Source organism: Anolis carolinensis, unplaced genomic scaffold (assembly GCF_035594765.1).
Source record: "Anolis carolinensis isolate JA03-04 unplaced genomic scaffold, rAnoCar3.1.pri scaffold_9, whole genome shotgun sequence".
Taxonomy (NCBI): domain Eukaryota; kingdom Metazoa; phylum Chordata; class Lepidosauria; order Squamata; family Dactyloidae; genus Anolis; species Anolis carolinensis.
Window position 1 is genome coordinate 10940256 of NW_026943820.1, and position 19278 is coordinate 10959533.

Sequence of the window (19278 nt, forward strand, 5' to 3'; positions counted from 1 at the left end):
TCAAATGCCTGCGTATTTGTTGAACATCATGCATAGAACTGGGTTGGAAGGATGTAAATATATTTATTGATATTAATAACTATATAGATATTTATAACTATAATGTAAGCACATCCAATGACAAAATCAGCTTCTGTTGGGAGTCTCCAGAATTTGCTCATCATTGCCCAACATAAAACTTGGTGTGACACTATAGCATAAATTTACAACCAGATTTCCTAGATTCCTTTTCTAATTCCACACACTAAAGGAAATGCAACCTCTCTTCTGGATAGTAGGATTTAAATGTGTAACCCAGATTCATTTAATCTTGGTCATACTAACTTAACTATATATCACATATAAGCTATATGTTGAATAAGCTATATATGGGAATAAGTGAACTGTGTTTTTCAGCACGTTTTGGTAGTTCTCCTCCTGCTCTGACATTAAAAACCACCACAAACTTTGTAAAAAGCTGAAGCACATGTTTTACAAAGCTCTATTCAAAGCGACCCAGCATCCACTGGCAACTGGCAGCCGTCTGCTTTTGGCAGCTTGGCATATTTGGTCATTTATTGGGTGCATGTGAAGATCAAATGGGTTAAGATTCTTCTCCTTAAACAGCAGGGAAAAGAACATCAAAAAGGTGTAAATTTCATTTCCCCAGTTTTGATTAAGTCAAGCATGAAATGAAATGTAATACTCTCAAGTGGCAAAGGGTTTAGACCATTGATGTTGTTACTTCTGCTTCACAAAGCCCAATCAGCCGACAGCGAGTTGAACAAGCTAAGAGAGTTTTAGGGTAGCCAGATGGGGGATTTTTACTATGGTTGAAAAGAAAGCTTAGTGCTTGCCTCTTCAAGCCAAGTCAATGCCAACTGTGTGAAATTCTGGCCATAACACCTCGGCCTCCTTTCCTGCCCCCCTCCTCTGCCTCTGAACGTTGCTGGCTAGCGTCACGGAGTGTTGATAAAAAGACACACACAAATGTCCCCTCCGAAGCCAAACAACTTACCGAAAAATGTCATTCCTTTCCCTAGAGTGCCTTTTACCAACCAGTAAAGTTTTCATAATCTTTCACATTGTAGATGTGTTTTTTTCTTTGAATTTCTGCTTGGAGAGCAATGCCTTTGTTTGGCGTACCAGTTACCATCCATAAATGTGCTTCCTTGAAAGCATGTCATGTCAGTTCCCACAATAGCTCCCTGGAAACATTTCTTCGCAATGCAAGACCTCTTTAGAAGTGATCCAAAATCTAATGGGCAAGATTCAAGTTTGATTTTTCCAGAGGTTGATGTCATATTCAGGAGGAGTGACAAAGTTGATGGAAACATCTACAGTCTGTCTTTATGATACGCACACATGGGTTTAGGAAGGGCAATTGTAGCATTGAATATAGAAGTCTTCTAAGTACAAGTTTGTTGGGAGATGTGTTGTTTCTCCTCCTCTTTCTTCTTCTCCTTCTTTTTCAACAATAGATGCTCCCTTTCCTGCCTTGTTTCCATCACATTCTTGCCTTTAATACTCCAGCCACTGTGCAACTTGAAGACAAATCAAGTGGCTTTGGTAAAAGACTTAATAGAATCTTTAATACTTCTAACAATCCACTCCCATTGAACTGCATTAAGCAGATATTATGGAAGGACAAAGAGCTAAATAGCTCAACATCAACCTCATTAGGCATGCAGGCAAGTCTCGGAGCATTTTATGGGCCCCGGCTATTGTTAGGATGCTCACCAGGTTAGCTTTAAATTGCAAATGATGCCATGAAAGAGGGAGGAGGGGAGAAGAAATGGAAAAGGTTGGGGTGGTTTGGAAGGGGGGAGGGGTCCTTTTGGGGCCTCACAGAAAGAAAATAATTTTCAGCTACTCAAAAATGAAAGGCATTGTTAAAATAGCTCTGACCGTGGCAAATGGAATACATCATGGATTGAGAGCTGAATGCCGCACTGGAGGTTTTGTTTTTTTCAGGCTGCCCTCCTCCTTGTGAAGGAATGTGGGTTGCATCAGGACATAAAACAATGTAAACTCCAGTAGCTAAATCAGTAGAGGCCTTCATTTGACTGGATATTTCAGCAAATGGGATGCATTTCACAATTAACTGTAAGGGACTGAAAAACAACCACACCTTCTCAAATTAGAATCCCATGAAAAACAAGAAACTTCACATAAGTAGAAACAGAAGTGATAAATAGATAAGGCTTCTGGCTGTGATGGCACAAGTATGAATGTAGGATTGTGGAGATGGCAGAACACAATTTAAGCACATTGTGGCTTTTGGGTGCACCATGATTCTCAGCTTTGACACTGAAATACAATACTGCCTGAGTTCTGTGAGTGCAGCATTTTCCGAAATGAAGCAAAGAGTGTTTGATGACTGGGACATCCGTAGAGATACCAAGGTGCTTGTTTACAAAGCCATTGTCCTCCTAACCCTGCTCTACACCTGCGAAAGGTGGACGGTCTGGAGCATTTCCATCAGCGTTGCCTCAGAAAAATCCTGCAAATCTCTTGAGAAGACAGACAGACAAATGTCAGCGTGCTGGAAGAAGCAAAAACCACCAGCATTGAAGTGATGCTCCTACACCATCAATTCCGCTGGACTGGCCACGTTGTCCGAATGCCCGATCACCGACTCCCAAAGCAGTTGCTCTACTCCGAATTCAAGAATGGGAAAGGTAATGTTGGTGGGCAGGAAAAGAGATTTAAAGATGGGCTCAAAGCCAACCTTAAAAACTGTGGCATAGACACTGAGAACTGGGAAGCCCTGACCCTTGAGCACTCTAATTGGAGGTCAGCTGTGACCAGCAGTGCTGCGGAGTTCGAAGAGGCATGAATGGAGGGCTAAGGGAGAAACGTGCCAAGAGGAAGGAGCATCAAGCCAACCCTGACCGAGACCCCCTTCAACCTGGAAACCGATGTCCTCACTGCGGGAGAACATGCAGATCAAGAATAGGTCTCTTCAGCCACCTACGGACACACCCCCAAGACCCCACAACTGGAGGACCATCATCCTCAAACTACGAGGGAAGATTCTCAGCTTTAAGTGCCCTTGAGAATCATGGATTTCACAATGGGTCAGAATGAGGAGCTGAGCAAATAATATGAGTAGCAATGACAACAACATTAATATTATTATTATTTAATACTAAAGGTATAATAATAATGATGCTAGTAAAGTCAATGGCTTTCATGGCCAGAATCACTGGGTTGCTGTGAGTTTTCCGGGCTGTCTGGCCATGTTCCAGAAGCATTCTCTCCTGACATTTCACCCACATCTATGGCGAACATTGTCAGAGGTTATGAGGTGTCTTGGAAACTAGGCAAGTGGGGTTTATATATCTGTGGAATGAGGTTCAAGGTGAGAGAAAGAACTCCAGTCTGTTTGAGACCAATCTCAATGTTGCAATTAATCATCTTGATTAGCATTTAAAATCCTTGCATCTTCCTGCCTGGGGGAATCCCTTGAGAAATCCTTTGGAATCCTTGGGGAATTTTCCTTTGACGAATTGGGTACATTCTATTGGAAGGACAAGCTGCAAAGGAACTTCACCATTCATACAGTTACATGTTGAGCATCCCTTATCTGGAATGCCCAAATCCAAAATTCTCCAAATTTGTCAGCGTGGGTGGCTGAGATAGGGACATCTTTGCTTTCTGATGGATCAATGTATACAAGCATGTACAACATTACGAAAAATGTGTGTAAATTTACTTTCAGGCCATGTGTATAAATTATATATGGAAAAATTAATGTCACGTTTAGACATCTTTAAGATATCTCATGATGTACATAAGAGTATTCCAAAATTTGGGAGGGGGAAATCCAAAATAGCTACTATTACGAAACATTTCAGATAAGCTTTCCTGCTTGTCAATATTTGCATTTTGTGAACGTTTGTAAATGTTGGATTTTGTAAGTGAAATTTTCACCCATTCCATTGGAAAGGGCAACTTTTTCAGTCTCACTCTCTCCTATGTTCAATTTATATGGATACTAGCTGTGCCCGGCCACGCGTTGCTGTGGCGAAGTCTGGTGGTATGGGAAATAAAGTATTGAGGAATTGGTGGTAGTTAAGGTCAAGGGTAAAGGTTTTCCCCAGACATTAAGTCCAGTCGTGTCTTGCTCTGGAGGTTGGTGCTCATCTCCATTTATAAGCCGAAGAGCCGGCGTTGTCCGTAGACTCCTCCAAGGTCATGTGGGATGACTACATGGAGCGGCGTTACCTTCCCGCCGGAGCATTGATGCACTCACATTTGCATGTTTTCGAACTTCTGGGTTGGCAGAAGCTGGAGTTAACAGTGGGGGCTCTCTCCGCTCCCCCAATTCAAACCTGTGGCCTTTCAGTCCAGAAGTTCAGCAGCTCAGCGCTTTAACACGCTGCGCCATCAGGGGATATTATTTCCTAAAGGTTGTGAATATACAATATTTCTGATTGGCTTTTTTTGTTTGTTGGAGGCAAGTATGAATGCTGCAATTAGGAAAAATGATTAGGATGTAATGGCCTTGCAGCTTTAAAGCCTGGCTGTTTCCTCCCTGAGTGAATTTTTTGTTGGGAGGTGTTAGCTGTCCCTGATTGTTTCCTGTCTGGAATTCCCTTGTTTTCAGAGTGGTGTTGTTTGCGATATTTTATGTGCTTGTACTGTCTGTGGCCCTGAGAAAACAGAGGATTTTCCAGACTTTGATGATGGGAATACTTTGTTGGGAGGTGTTAGCTGGCCCTGATTGTTTCCTGTCTGGAATACCCTTGTTTTCAGAGTGATGTTGTTTGTGATATTTTATGTGCTTCTACTGTCTGTGGCCCTGAGAAAACAGGATTTGCCATACTTTGATGATGGGAATACTTTGTTGGGAGGTGTTAGCTGGCCCTGATTGTTTCCTGTGTGGAATTCCCTTGTTTATTTACTGTCCTGGTTTTAGAGATTATATTGTTCTGCATTATTCTATCCCAGTAATTATTTCATATTAAAGAAGAATCTCACTTATCCAACATTCGCTTATACAATGTTCTGGATTATCCAACGCAGTCTGCCTTTTCATAATCAATGCTTTTGTAGTCAGGGTTTTAAATTCATTGTGATATTTTAGTGGTAAATTTGTAAATACAGTACAGTAGAGTCTCACTTATCCAACATAAACGGGCCGGCAGAACGTTGGATAAGCGAATATGTTGGATAATGAGGAATTAAGGATAACCCTATTAAACATCAAATTAAGTTATGGTTTTACAAATTAAGCACCAAAACATCATGTTAGACAACAAATTTGGCAGAAAAAGTAGTTCAGTACACAGTAATGCTATATAGTAATTACTGTAATTATGAATTTAGCACCAAAATATCACGATATATTGAAAGCATTGACTACAAAAATGTGTTGGATAATCCAGAACGTTGGATAAGCGAGTGTTGGATAAGTGAGACTCTACTGTAAATACTACATAGCATTACTGCGCATGGAACTACTTTTTCTGTCAAATTTGTTGTATAATATGATGTTTTGGTGCTTAATTTGTATAACGATTATCTAATTTGATGTTTAATTGGCTTTTCCTGAATCCCTTCTTATTATCCAACATATTCACTTATCCTGCCGGCCTGTTTATGTTGGATAAGTGAGACTCTACTGTATATTTCTAATCTTATATTTGCTCAGAACTGGATTATCTGAGGCCCCTTCTTCACAGCTGTATAAAATTCACACTGAAGTGGATTATATGGCAGTGTGGAGTCAAGATAATCCAGTGCAAAGCAGATAACATAAGATTATAAATGGGTTATATAGCTGTGTGGAAGGGCCTTGAGTCTACACTGCCATATAATCCAGTGCAAATTAGATAATCTGTGGAAGAAGCCTAAGTGAGGCCTAAATCTGCCTGTCCCCTAACTGAAACCTGGCTGTGCCTTGGTTGCTAGGCAACCAAGTGGGCAGAGATTAGCCCTCTAAACTGGCAGCAATTGGATAAAAAAAATTATTGCTCTCCCTCTAATTAGGACTTTATTTTTCTTTTCTTTTTGTTGTATCAACCTTGAGGCGTGGATGATGGGTTGTGTTGTCAAATTTTGAGGTTGGGGGGCCTGTACTTTTGTTGTTTTGTGAATTGCCGTGATGCCATCACTCTTTTATATATATAGATTGGTAAATCCTATTTTTTTTAATCCAATCAGAATGGAATTCTGAGCCATGATGGCCTTGGATAAGTCGTACTATCTCAGCCTCTGAGGAAGCCAATGGCAAACCTTGTCTAAATAAATACTGCAAGGAAAAATATCCACCTTAGAGTTTCTGTAAACCAGAAAGAACTTGAAGGCACAAAGCAACAGCTAAACCAGGATTGTTTTTACAAAATACACAAGATGATGTTTGTATATATCAATATCTTCCTTGTATATATCAGTGGAGAGTGTTTTTTAAAGGCAAAAAGTTATCCCTTTTCCCAGTTTGCACTCCTGAAGAAGAAGGGAAGGCAGCGCCTTTTTATCTTCAACTTTGTTCTCTCTGCCACTGAAAAAGCTTGGTCTAATCTTGCTCTCTTAATTCACACCTTCAACCTAAACCTTTCGGATTTGTTATGTGATAGCTCAGGATCATTATCTTCTCTTCCCACCCCAAAGAGGAGAAGGTTTCCCCTTCCTTCATTAATTTCTCTAAGAAGATTACTGAGGGCTTGTTTGCTGTTGTTTAAGCAACCTATTTCCCTAAGCTCTTTGTTTTTCCAACTGGTTTACACTTTAATGCCCTTGATTGAATTTCAAACAAGGGATCAACTTGACCAACTAGCTCTCTTTGGTGTGAAAAGAATGAAAAGAAGAGAGAGAAAAAGAGAGAGAGAACAAGAGAACAGATAAGAAGTCTATATACAAGTATTTAAATAAAAAGGATTCTATCAACTATCTAATCACCATCTAAATATCAACCAACTCTTATGTGTATACATGAGAATGGGCCTAGAGTATCCGTATATTTACTCATGTACCCATGAAAAAAATTCAAGACACTTTTTAAAGGGGTAAAGCCAATAATCCTTTCTGGACTTTGTTTATAGTATTTATTTATCGTGTCAGAAGCGAACTGAGGGTACAGTTATAATGTATTTAAAAACACACACAAATAAAGTCAAAAACTTGACATTATGCTATATTTCCCTTGACCAGAAGCTGTCCACTTGGAGTGCCCATAGTGTAGCTGTGAGAAGGTCCTCCATTGTGCATGTGGCAGGGTTCAGGCTGCATTGTAGTTGTTGTGGTAATCTCTGAGCGGTTAGACTCAATTTAACCCTCTCTGGGGGAGATTCCACCAAAAATCAGCAGAGTAGCAAAAGCAAAGCTTTCAAATGCAGAAGTTACTTACACGGGGGTGAGCAAGAGAAGCCTTTGATCAGTTAGGATTGCAATGGACTGCAGAGTCTCAGTAAAAGTTCAAAAAGTATTTATTCAGGTAAAAAGAACTCCATTGTAGATAGAAAGGCTTGGGAGCTGTCTAGTCTACTCTAGACTGGTTTCTAAGGAAAAATAAGAAAGGAAAAATAACAAACATCTACATAGTTACATCTTGCCAGGAGAGGCAGCAAGATGCTTCTTGTTAGCTAGAAGAACAAAGGGAGAAGAGAGAACCAAAATGGTTCCGACCTCATGATCCAGTTTATTGGGGCCATAAAACATTCTGACCAATGAGAAGTTAGTGTCCCTAGAGATTCACATTTCTACTAACTTCAAAGTAAGGGATGTGACGTACACAGGATAGAGTGAAACACAGTAAAGCCTGTCTAGGCATGCTTTGGAAACAGGGAAAGGATTCCCTCAATCTAACTCTATCATCTATCTAACTACATCTAGACTTGAGTAGTCCAGGATGATTCCCAACAGTAGTAAGTGGTCTGTGGTTTGCTCTTCTCGCATGTCGTGGACTGCACTTTATAGCCCCATTTCTTAGCTATGCATCTTGTGTTGCCAGAGCACAGTCTGTTCAGCATCTTCCAAATTGCCCAGTCTTTTGTGTGCCCAGGAGGGAGTTTCTTATCTGGGATCAGCCATGGATTAATGTTCTGAGTTTTGACTGGCCACTTTTAGACTCTTGCTTGCGGAGGTGTTCCTGCGAGTATCTCTGTAGATCAGGCATGGACAAACTAAGGTCCAAGGGCTGGATGCATCCCCAAGGGCACCTACCTCAGGCTCTCTTCATTTTCCCTGTCCTCTTGGCATAAGGATGCCTGCTGTATCCTTATGCAGAAAGGACAGGGGAGGATGGCATGCAGCAGCTGAGAGCCATCTGGAGCACTCTCGGCCACCACGTGTCTCACCCTCCTCCCAAAATAAGGACAGTGTGAGCAGCCCTGTACTTATGCCAGGAGGACAATTCAAAGAAGGCACACAGTGGTTGAGAGTCCTCTGGAGCATTCTTGGATGCCACCTGTCTCACCCTCCTCCCAGCATAATGCTGACAGGATTGCCCAAAGATCAAGGGAGGAGTACTGGGGATGAGTACTCCTCAGAACATCTGAGGATGCCTGCCATAGATGTGGGCAAAACATCAGGACAGAATCATCTGGAACATGGCCATACCACCCGGAAAACACACAACACTGGGGAGGAGGATTGGGGCAATTATCACATGTCTCATTTTCCTCCCGGCATAAGAATGGGGTGAGCAGGAGGACAACTTGAGGATGACCCAGGCCCTGCCCCACCCAGCGTGTGCCCGGGCAGCATTCCCTCCCTCCTGGCCCAGCCCTCCTGGCTGGACCCACAATGCAAAAAGGTTGCCCATACCTTCTGTAGATCTTAGAAGCTATTTCTAAGGAGTTGGCATCCTGGCTGATATCCAAACAGGGGATGGTCAGGAAATGTCAATGCCTTGGTCTTTTCATTACAGCCTGATACTTCCCAACGGATGTCAGGTAGTGCAATACCGGCTAAACAGTATAGTTTTTACAGTGGTGTATGGCGTAGACATCCTGTGATGATGCGGTATATCTGACTAAGAGCCACATCCACTGTTTTAATGTGGTGAGATGTATTCCACACTGGGCATGTGTATTCAGCAGCAGAGTAGCAAAATGGTCAGCTTTCCTGTGATATTATTTATAGCACCCACTTTTTGCTTGATATTCAAACAGTGTTTCTTATATTGTTTATGTTGGGAATCATCCTGGACTACTCAAGTCTAGATGTAGTTAGATAGATGATAGAGTTAGATTGAGGGAATCCTTTCCCTGTTTCCAAAGCATGCCTAGACAGGCTTTACTGTGTTTCACTCTATCCTGTGTACATCACATCCCTTACTTTGAAGTTAGTAGAAATGTGAATCTTTAGGGACACTAACTTCCCATTGGTGAGAATGTCTTTTATGGCCCCAATAAACTAGACCATGAGGTTGGAACCATTTTGGTTCTCTCTTCTCCCTTTGTTCTTCTAGCTAACAAGCAGCATCTTGCTGTCGCTCCTGGCAAGATGTAACTATTTAGTTGTTTGTTATTTTTTCTTAGAAATCAGTTTAGAGTAGACTAGACAGCTCCCAAGCCTTTCTATCTACAATGGAGTTATTTTTACCTGAATAAATACTTTTTTGAACCTTTACTGAGACTCTGAACTCCATTGCATTCCTAAATGGTCAAAGGCTTCTCTTTGCTCGCCCCGTGTAAGTAACTGTTGCATTTGAAAACTTTGCTTTTGCTACTCTGCTGATTTTGGTGGAATCTCCCCCAGAGAGGGTTAAATTGAGTCTAACCGCTCAGAGATTACCACAACAGTTTATGGTGCATTGATTTGAGTGTTGGAGACCAAGGTTTCCAACCAGTTTGCAACATTTCTGTGTATTTAACAAGTGCCAGTGAGCCTTTAAAGTCATAATCCAAGCCACTTTGGGTCTCAGTTTCAGAGAAAGGCAAGACATACATCCAAATAAATAAATAAATAAATATCCAACTCTCAAACCATTTTACCATCCTGGCTTTCTAAACGTCAGGAGGAATCAACTGAAAAGCTGAATTTTTTTCTGTCCCAGCAGCAGGAAACTTACAGCAAAAACCTAGATCCAGGCTGCAATTTCCCCTTGCACTTGCCCTCATGTAATTGCTATTTTGCATTTGGTGCTGATAAACCACAACCAGACAGCTCAAACAGCTCCACAGCATCTCCTAACATGACCTTAGACGTTGTAATTTTTATGATGCCAAAGACACCGAGGAAGCCCCAGACCTTTTAGTCCTAGCAAGACAGTATTAGCAGATTTGGAAAGTGCACAGCTTTCTGTTGCGGTTAAGAGCAAGCAAAGGAAGGGGGGGAGAACCAACGATTGCTGACTTCTAATAAAATTGTTTTATTGCTCGATGCAGCCAGAAGCCTTGCTATCTCTCAAGATGGTTGAGTCACTGGTCCCTCAGGTATCTGGAGTGCGTGTTTGCAAATTGTCCTCCCACACAAAAGAAGAACCCTTCCATCACACGATTAATAAAGGGTGTGTTCAGAGCAGTCATGTGGCTTAACCCATGAGTCGACTGTCCTTAGATAACCCCATTGGATTTACCATTTCTGTTAAAAATACTCACATGTTGCAAGCGGAAAGAATGGTAGAATTACACCGTTACATAGTGTGTTCTACTTTCCAATTGTCCACGCAGACCAATATCATAATCCAAAGCCATTCCACTCTTCATTGCACTACTTTGTATTCACTTATTGCACCGGTTCCAACCTCTTTCAATTCTTAGCTTGCTCAACTGTCCAATATTCTGTGGGCTGAAGTCCAAGACCTGATGGACCAAAGGTAGACAACCATCATCATCATCATCATCATCATCATCATCTGATGACCCAAAATGCAGACTGTGCAAGGAAACTGACGAAACCATTGATCATATCCTCAGCTGCTGTAAGAAAATCGCACAGACAGACTACAAACAGAGGCACAACTATGTGGCCCAAATGATTCATTGGAACTTATGCCTCAAGTACCACCTCCCAGCAGCAAAGTACTGGTGGGATCACAAACCTGCAAAGGTTGTGGAAAATGAACACGCAAAGATACTGTGGGACTTCCGAATCCAGACTGACAAAGTTCTGGAACACAACACACCAGACATCACAGTTGTGGAAAAGAAAAAGGTTTGGATCATTGATGTCACCATCCCAGGTGACAGTTGCATTGACGAAAAACAACAGGAAAAACTCAGCCGCTATCAGGACCTCAAGACTGAACTTCAAAGACTCTGGCAGAAACCAGTGCAGGTGGTCCTTGTGGTGATCGGCACATTGGGCGCTGTGCCAAAAGATCTCAGCCGGCATTTGGAAACATGGACAAAATTACGATCTGCCAACTGCAAAAGGCCACCCTGCTGGGATCTGCGCGCATCATCCGAAAATGCATCACACAGTCCTAGACACTTGGGAAGTGTTCAACTTGTGATTTTGTGATACGAAATCCAGCATATCTATCTTGTTTGCTATGTCATACAATGTCGTTGTGTCAATAATAATAATAATAATAATAATAATAATAATAATAAATTTTTATTTATATACTGCTCCATCTCCTTGAGAGGACTCAGGGTGGTTTCCAACATGAACATAAAAAACATTCAATTGTCAAAAAACACCATACAACAAAATTAAACATAATAAACAACATCATAAGACAGAACCAAAACAATTCTATTAAAAACAGATATAAAATTACAAATCCAAATCAATATACTCCATCAAGGATTCAAATACCAGTAAACAGGACTTCAAGGTAGACATGGTCAATCATAAGGGATAGGTCAAATTGTGCTTCAGAGTACCCTATTTCCCCTAAAATAAGACATCCCCAGAAAATAAGACCTAGTAGAGGTTTTGCTGAATTGCTAAATATAAGACCTCCCCCAAAAGTAAGACCTAGCAAAGTTTTTGTTTGTAAGCATGCCCGCCAAACAGAACACCAGAACACCATGTAGGATTGGTAAATGTACGTACCATAGAGTGTTGTACATGGAAATATTGGTAGTAACAAGAAATTTTTAATATGATTCAGTTTGTCTGGTTATGCTGGTTTATGATGACAACTACTGTACAGTATATAATAAATGTTCATTTTTTGTTCAATAATAAATGTGAATTCTTCTTCATGGAAAAATAAGACATCCCCTGAAAATAAGACCTAGTGCATCTTTGGGAGCAAAAATTAAAAGACACTGTCTTATTTTCGGGGAAACATGGTATCATAGGGTGAGGAAGTGGATAAAGTGCAGAGCAGGGTCTTAGTTGACAAATGGGGGGCGGTCATAGGAAACCATTGCAGGAGAGCATGGCAAAGATACTGAACATAGCATAATTCTTAGCAGAGATCAACAGCACTTGAATAGCAGTCCTAATCATATACTAAAAAATCAAAAACCCATGTAGTCCATCAGTCTTTCAGATACCTTAGTCCAGGGGTCCCCAAACTTTTAAAACAGGGGGCCAGTTCACAATCCTTCAGACCGTTGGAGGGCCAGACTATAGTTGGCCACCAAGCAATAATAATTAATAATTATTAATAACAACAACAACAATAACAAAGAGGGTTGGAAGAGATCCTTTGGACCATTGAGTCCAATCCCCTTCTGCCTTTGTGCACCGAAAGCACAAGCAAAGCATCCCTGACAGATGGCCACCCAGCCTCAATGTTAATAATAATAATAATAATAATAATAATAATAATAATAATAATAATAATAATAATGAGGGTTGGAACAGAGTTGTGTTTTAACTCTGTCTTATTAATGGTTTGATTTTAATCGTATGTTTTAATTTTTCATTTGTGCGTTTTTGGTATTTGATGTTTTTGTATGTATACTCTTTTGCATTTGTAAGCCGCCCTGAGTCCCTGTGGGGAGATAGAGGCAGGGCACAAGAATAAAATTATTATATTATTATTATTGGAAGAGACCCCTTGGGCCATTTAGTCCAAGACCCTTCTTCCTTTGTACACCAAAAGCACAAACAAAGCAACCCTGACAGATGGCCACCCAGCCTCAATGTTAATAACAACAACAACAACAACAACAACAACAACAACAACAACAACAACAACAACAATAATAATAATAATAAGGGTTCTTCTGCCCTTGTGCCATGGGGGCCGGATAAATAGCTTCGATGGGCCGCATTCGGCCCCCGGGCCTTAGTTTGGGGACCTCTGCCTTAGTCTATATAAGGGATGTGTAAAATTGTTTTCCCCACGTAGCTTTCTTATGTATTGGTCAAACATAGATAGTGTTCCTTACGCTGATATACTCACACGCTCCAATCTCATCTCTTGCTGTCAACACCATCCATTTTAGCCACCTTCCATCCCCTATCTCTTTTCAACAGCCAAGAGTGGCCCTTCCAGAATCATTAGGATCAGCCCATACAAAGTAAATGTGAAGAGGTGTCTATAACAGGACAGTTTTTTGACATCGCATCTTGAACCAGAATAAGCAAACAGGCAAGTCAAATCTTCAGGGTCAAGCTCCAAAGTCAATTTTCTGACCTGGGAAATCATGTACTGTGACAACTGAAGACAAATGCATGAGCACAGGCCCTGTCTAAATATGTCGGTGAACATTACATTACGAAACATTCCCAGACCCGGACTTATTGATGCTGAACAGTAGGAGGGACAAGGGGCCACTTCACTTTCTTGGCTTATCCCTTCTCTTTTTTAGTAGTTGGACTCAGAAAAATTGATATTTTTTTAAAGTTGGGAAAACAAAGGAAAGTGCTTGATGGTTGCAAATGACAAACCGATTACATACCTTATATTCCAAGATGTTCCCAAACACACAAAGAAATCCGATAAGCAGCACATTGCAATCTTTATCGTCCTCCTCTATCCCCCGACTTGTTGGCTTTGAGCACTCTCTCCCGCCATTGCTGTCGAAAAAGTCACCGTTTATTGATTTCCAAATCTAACGGCCTAATTATGTATTTGTAGATGACGCGACAGATTTGCAAACTCACTCTATGATTTTATAATGGAACATGCTCCTCTTAATCTCCATCTAGGGAGATAGCTTGTGGGGAGGGGGGAGAGCTGACCTTTATCTCATATTTAAAACAGAAGCAATAACTGAAATTCATTTTCAATTTCGTTTCCAATCATATAAAAGGAAAAGAGGGAAAGATTACTTTATTGAATCTTCTCTCCCGCCTCTCACCCCACCTTTCTCTTTCATTTTTGGTAGCTGGTAAAAGGTTGGCAACTCACAAGCTTGATGCTTTGTGAGTAGCTCTGGCTGGTCTATAGGGAACAGCTTTCATCGAATAAACTAATCTTTGCTGTGGAGATTAACAAGATGGGCTGCAGTCGTGGTTGAAATAGCTGAATGAAAAGCATCTTTAGCTCCATCAGCTGCCGCCGAGGTGCCAGAGGCATTGGGGGAATCTTCCCCATGGACCTACCCTACTGATCCGGCAAATCTGGTCAACTTTCAGGAAATGTAATAATGGCACAGCATTTGTGTTGGCCCGCTGAGCAAACAGCCTGGCGCTTCAAAGCACAAATGGGGTGATTTACAAGTCCTTCCCCCCTTGTTTTGAACATGACAGTCACCGCTGTTGCCGGTGCCCAAGGCAAATGTGGCTGCGGTGGCTATGTATGGCGTACGTCTTTGAGGTGAATTTTATCTGGAGGTTAGGATGTGGATCAAAGCAGATCCTGGCGGTTTGTAAATGGCATTATTTTTGCAAGCCTGGTTTTTCAAAGGATGCTTGATTCCGTGCACAAACGAACTAACGTACATGAGCAGAACATCCATGTTGTGTTAAAATCGATAACACGACCAAACATTTCTCACCGGCCTTAAATTAAGGCTTACAAGACAATCAATGGCCACAACACTACACGGACTCATGCTGAGCCATTTTTTCAACACTGGACCTATTGTAGAGATACTGAAGCCCATCCAAATTCCATCCCTAGTAGAAAGTAGAAATTTCTGAAATTTCTGGCTGTGTCCTTGTAGCGACACAATTACAAAATCCACTTGAGGTCCTTCAAGGGGCTCAACATCTGATGTAATGCATTCACATCATATGGATGAAGGGTGCTTTGAAGGGCATATAGAAGCATTTATACTAAATTATTGGGCATCTTCCATAGTTCCTCCTGAATATCATCTCAAATAAAACCCTCTCTCTCTCTCTCTCTCTCTCTCTCTCTCTCTCTCTCTCTCTGTGTCAATCCTGAAGATCAGGAGATCACAGATGTATCTGTTTATGGGTACATAGCCAGATGAATCTGTAACAGCGACTACCATCCATCAGGTATAACTATTTATGACCAGAAGGATATGGGCGAAATAATATTAATAATAATAATAATAATAATAATAATAATAATAATAATAATAGTGCAGTTTTCTGGCATTGTATATTTTTGCCGCTTCTGTGACTGTTTATTTGGGTTTTGATGAGTCCGTAGCTCACTTGTCGATGGATGTCCAATACTTATGCCTCAAGTACCACCTTCCAGGAGCAAAGAACTGGTGGGATCACAAACCTGCAAAAGTATTGGAAAATGAACATGCAAAGATACTGTGGGACTTTTGAATCCAGACTGACAAAGTTCTGGAACACAACACACCAGACACAACAGTTGTGGGAGGAAAAAAAAGGTTTGGATCATTGATGTCGCCATCCCAGGTGACAGTCGCATTGACGAAAAACAACAGGAAAAACTCAGCCGCTATCAGAACCTCAAGACTGAACTTCAGAGACTCTGGCAGAAACCAGTGCAGGTGGTCCCGGTGGTGATGGACACACTGGGTGCCGTGCCAAAAGATCTCAGCTGGCATTTGGAAACCATAGACATTGACAAAATTACGATCTGCCAACTGCAAAAGGCCACCCTACTGGGATCTGCACGCATCATCCGTGTCAGTGGTGACGACGGTGGAGTGAAACCCTGGTTGCCGTGCAGAGTGGGTTCCAAAAATCATCATCCCGGTCTCACCTCCTTCTCCAGACTGTCTTCCCATGTGTAGAAACAGCACTGGTCAACAAACACTCCAGCAGGCGAAGGGGTCAGTTAAAAATCCAGCTGTTGTTAAGCTTTATTTACAGTATCTATTTACAGTTACATTTTTCGGCTTCAGAGCATAGCATTCAATAGTCCATCTCCAGAGAATGCTCACGCCGAACACACAGACGACACTCCCCTGCATTCCACAGACCAAGAAGGAAGTCCCAGTCAAACAAACTTGACCCCATTGGTCCTGTGATACGTCAATCATAGCAGGTTCCCATTAACTCCATAACTACTGAAATGCCTTGCCGAAACTAACACAGAAGGCATTTCTAACAGCCTAGATTGATTTTAACATTTCACAATACACAATACCCTGACAATGCGAAAATACATCACACAGTCCTAGACACTTGGGAAGTGTTTGACTTGTGATTTTGTGATACGAAATCCAGCATATCTATCTTGTTTGCTGTGTCATACAATAAAATAATAATAATAATAATAATAATAATAATAATAATAATAATAATAATAACAACAACAACAACAACAACAACAATAATAATTCAATTAGCAATAATCACACCTCGGATTAAACCCATTGGCTACAATACTGCCACTGTTGCTGTTTTGTTTTTGTTTGTTTTTGGGTTTTTTGGGGGGGGGAGGTTGGGTTTTTTTATTTTATTTTTAGCCTTTTAGATTTTATGTACCTGCTTCTATGAGACTGTACCCCACTTATATTGGTCTATGACTGTAATAAAGATTTTTGATTTGATTAAAAATAATAATAACTTTATTTTTGTATCCCACCTCCATCTCCCTGAAGGGACTCATGGCAGCTCAAATGGGGACAATGATAGTAAGTTTTCAGTCTTGTTCATTTGGGATGGAAATAATATGTTCACACTTCCTTCTCCTCATTGGGAAAGAGGGCCCTGATGCAATGAGACATGCAATGAGATATTTCTCACATTTGGGAACTTTTTGTTGAATTATGTAGAGGTTAACCATAGACATACACACACACAAACACGATTTTGTTTTATTTCCCCAGAATCTTGTAGGTATTTTTTTCATGCCTAAGTTTCCTTATGGAAGCAGCCGGATATTTTGACCAATATCGAATGCTACATTGTTGTAGAAGCAGAGTTGTATGGTATACTAAGTTCTGTATGCAGGTATACAATGGTGTCGTTCAACACAAGGGTTGTGTGGCACAACTGGTGTGCAACTCCACATACAGACATTTAAACCATGCAAGCCTGAGGCAGGATCTGAACCAAAATTCAAAGCAATGTTTTAGCACATACATCCTCTATAGTCTATAGTATTTTCACAAAAAGTCCCAAATGCCCAAAAGGAAAACAAACAAAAACAAATCCCACAGCAAACCAAATCCAGATCCATGAAAAAGTATATAGAAAGTCTTGTAATTTAACCCAGCAGGGACAAAACCCTGGAAAAATTTCAATCTTCCATGCAAGATAGAAATAACCAACCATTTTATCCCTATTGCTCTGTTCTATTGCCTAGAAAATCCCTGAGCTGTTGTATAGAAAATGCATTCACTGGTATTCATATCCGCTAGAAAGCAACTATCATGCCATCGGAAGCCATGATATATGCTGAGGATTTGAGAACAATTTCACCTCTGGATTTGCATGATGCTGTCCATTTTCCAGCTTGTGCCGCTGGCGAATGTGTTGCCAGTTGTAGGAACAAGGGATTGTCCTTGCTCGCACTGCCGATGGTCTCCTAACTCCCTGGAGGAAGAAAACATGAGCTAAGCTGAGAGGGATTAAGTGGGCTACAGACCAGACGACTGCATGTGCCCGAGCTTTGGCTGTGGCCAACATCTCTCCCGGCATGAATGCTGAATCCCACACATCTTCTGCCAGGCCCGGGGAAGCGGAAACACCCGCAAAGGCCATGAGCTGAAATTTAGTCATGGCGACAGGAAGATTCTCCACTCTTAGGAAGCCTGCACAAAATGGATGCTGCTCTTCTCCCATCAAGGCCATCCCAAATTGATTGACATCGCTTTGCTTTTCTATCCTGCATATGAAAGGAAGGCTTGTTCCTGCGTAGGATAATGCCGTGATCCAAGCAGGCACATCTCAAGGCGCAATTCCAATTGCTCAGGAAACAGAACATATCCACCAGCTTGGTTGAGGAAGATGAGGAGAATATTGTCTCTATGAGTCTGCCAACAATGTTCAAAGCTCACACTCTCTTCCAACGCAATGTTCTATGGAATTCAGAAAGGCAAATCTCTTTGCTTGAAAGCTCCCAAGGAGGAAGAAACTGCTAAAGTACCCCTTTTGCAGAGCGTTTTGTTTGCAGAGAGAGACAGGGTTTTAACTGAGATTATATTTAGAAAGCACCATGGGATAAAATCATAGAAATTGTCAGAAATATTGAAAATTAATAGTGTATTTTTAATTACAAAAAATGATGTACAGGCACTGAAAGAACTGAAATGATGCAATGACTAAGCAAAACCAGTAAGGTAATATAAGCAGTTGTGCCTGTGCGTTAGTTGCTCCTCCTGTGTGAAGACTTCCTTCTGTGTGAAGAATGCCTCGGTGTAAAGAGTGCTGTGTTTGACTGCTCCAAGGAGAGAGCTGCTTCAGTTTGAAGATTGCTGTGTGTTCTTTATCTACATGAGAGAGAGGCCCAGCATGAAGGCAAGAAGCTGAAGCAAAGATATAACAATCTATATATATAAAAGAGTGATGGCATCACGGTGATCAACAAAACAACAAAACTACAGGCCCCCCAACCTCAAAATTTAACAACACAACCCATCATTCATGGCTCTAGGTTGATACAACAAAAAGAAAAGAAAAAGAATGTCCTAATTAGAGGGAGAAGAATAATAGTTTTTATCCAATTGCTGCCAGTTAGAAGGCTAAGCTCCGCCCACTTGGTCTCTTAGCAACCTACTCAGCCCAGGGGACAGGCACAGTTAGACCTCACTTAGGCCTCTTCCACAGATGATCTAATTTGCACTGGATTATATGGCAGTGTAGACTCAAGGCCCTTCCACATCTATATAATCCATTTAGAATCTTATATTATCTGCTTTGAACTGGATTATCTTGACTCCACACTGCCATATAATCCACTTCAGTGTGCATACTAAACAGACAACCATACAACAGACATTCAATACCACCACTACCTCAACAATTTCTCACCAACACCACCAGACAACGTCACAGCAACGCGTGGCCGGGCACAGCTAGTGAAGTATAAAGAACTTTGTTTAAGTTATGGAAACCTTGTTTTTGTAAATACAGTAGAGTCTCACTTATCCAACA